The sequence below is a fragment of the Gymnoscopelus microlampas genome, assembly GCF_963454915.1.
Source record: "Gymnoscopelus microlampas genome assembly, chromosome: 1".
Lineage (NCBI taxonomy): Eukaryota > Metazoa > Chordata > Actinopteri > Myctophiformes > Myctophidae > Gymnoscopelus > Gymnoscopelus microlampas.
In genome coordinates this window covers 41,162,759-41,165,258 of record NC_139962.1, presented here as the reverse complement: position 1 = coordinate 41,165,258, position 2,500 = coordinate 41,162,759, and the positions used below count along the sequence as shown (strand labels likewise).

Here is a 2,500-nt window from a genome sequence, read left to right as displayed (position 1 = left end):
ATAAACCCCACAATGGTTTGATGCCTCACTGTTTTGTCAGGGCACAACGCATGCAGTAACATTTTCATAGACCTGACTGCTCATTTCTCTCGCAAAATTTGGCAACCCAATGCTGCGCCAACAGTACTGATCTACAAGCAGAGGGCTCGTCAGCCAGCGACTGTTTTATGTTTGTAGATCAGATATTTAGCGCAGGAGTAGCAGGAATGAGCACATGTGTGGAACATAGCGATGTGTTCTCTTGTTACGCTGACAGGCAGGAGGAGAGGAGACGTTTCTGTCAGCGTGAACAGCTGATAGAATGAGAGCTTTACGCTCAGACAATAATGTGAATATTATATAATATAATATTGGTTTGTCAAGAGATATCCATGTGTTTTGGACAATGGAGATAGTCACGTAATTAGACAGTGGCTTCAGCGTTCATATAGGCTCCATGTTTCCCTCAAGAGTTTAATGTGACGCTACAGATTGCACTGTTTTATACGCTTTTTTTATAAACATTTTACAGAATCTGCAGTTACCATTACTACTAAATTATTACTTTTTAAAATGTTTCTGCCTGCAACAACAGAGTGAGTGAGCTAACTGACTGAGCAGAGTGGAGTTGAATGGCTATTTAAAAGACAATGGAACCCCCCACTGGGTGGGTGAGAAGGTGTCAGTCAGTCTGGTCCAAAGAGGTGAGACAGGAACCAATAGCAGAGCTTGATTTCTTGTCCAAATTGACCGTTTAGCAGGCTGTGTGTAGGATAATGCAACCCCAGTCATGCCAGTGTTAAACCCACTATATTACATAGCCGATCTACAAGCTCACAACGAGTCACAACGTCACACATTGTGAGCTTGTAGATCGTCTAATTTCTGCAAATGTTACCTTTAACCACTCGATCCTAAACATTCATATTCTGGGGGGACGTTTGTCAAAAATAGCCAATCTACAAGCTCTGTGAGCTTGTAGATTGGCTACTTTTGCCAAAGAGATTTGGTGACGGAAAACGGTACAGTTGTAAGTCATCCATTTCACTGGACTAGAGGGTTTAAGCAGTTAATGCATGTGTTCTCTGTTCAGACTATTCTCTCTCTCTGCAGACTGTTGTCTCTCCGTTCAGACTGTTGTCTCTCCGTTCAGACTATTCTCTCTCTCCGCAGACTATTCTCTCTCTCTGCAGACTGTTGTCTCTCCCTTCAGACTGTTGTCTCTCCGTTCAGACTATTCTCTCTCTCCGCAGACTATTCTCTCTCTCCGCAGACTGTTGTCTCTCCCTTCAGACTGTTGTCTCTCCGTTCAGACTATTCTCTCTCTCTGCAGACTGTTGTCTCTCCTTCAGACTATTCTCTCTCTCCGCAGACTATTCTCTCTCTCTGCAGACTGTTGTCTCTCCTTCAGACTATTCTCTCTCTCCGCAGACTATTCTCTCTCTCCTTCAGACTATTCTCTCTCTCTGCAGACTGTTGTCTCTCCTTCAGACTATTCTCTCTCTCCGCAGACTATTCTCTCTCTCCTTCAGACTATTCTCTCTCTCCGCAGACTATTCTCTCTCTCCGCAGACTATTCTCTCTCTCCTTCAGACTATTCTCTCTCTCCGCAGACTATTCTCTCTCTCTGCAGACTGTTGTCTCTCCTTCAGACTATTCTCTCTCTCCGCAGACTATTCTCTCTCTCTGCAGACTGTTGTCTCTCCTTCAGACTATTCTCTCTCTCCGCAGACTATTCTCTCTCTCTGCAGACTGTTGTCTCTCCTTCAGACTATTCTCTCTCTCTGCAGACTGTTGTCTCTCCTTCAGACTATTCTCTCTCTCTGCAGACAGTTGTCTCTCCTTCAGACTATTCTCTCTCTCTGCAGACTGTTGTCTCTCCTTCAGACTATTCTCTCTCTCTGCAGACAGTTGTCTCTCCTTCAGACTATTCTCTCTCTCTGCAGACTGTTGTCTCTCCTTCAGACTATTCTCTCTCTCTGCAGACTGTTGTCTCTCCTTCAGACTATTCTCTCTCTCTGCAGACTATTCTCTCTCTCTGCAGACTGTTGTCTCTCCTTCAGACTATTCTCTCTCTCTGCAGACTGTTGTCTCTCCTTCAGACTATTCTCTCTCTCTGCAGACTATTCTCTCTCTCTGCAGACAGTTTTCTCTTTCCACATTGAATGTTCTGATGAAGTCTAAAGAAGAGTAAAATATTATTCCTTTCGTCTCCCTCTCTACTCCTTTAAATCTGTTCAACCCATCCTCCACCTCTCTCCCTCTCTTTCCCTCCCCTGTTGCTTTTCTCTCCCTCTCTTTTCTCTAATGTCTTTCTTCTCTTCCCCTATAAACCAAGCGTTTCCTCTCGCCATCTCTTTCTCCAAACTCGTGTGCGCTCTCTGTCTCTCTCTCTCTTTCCCCTCCCTCCTTCCCTCCCTGTCTCTCCAAACTCGCTCAAGCAAAACTAAGCCGCGGGTTTGAGTCCCAATGAGAGCGGTTAGAGCAATCACTGCTTTTCACACCCACTGATGCTCTTAAA

At 44.8% G+C, this 2,500-nt stretch overlaps 1 protein-coding gene across 1 annotated transcript in view; it reads right to left on the bottom strand.

Moving 5' to 3' along the window:
* Window positions 1-2,500, bottom strand: part of esrrga (estrogen-related receptor gamma a) — a 205,803-nt gene that overhangs the window by 142,542 nt on the left and 60,761 nt on the right. The window lies entirely within an intron of this gene.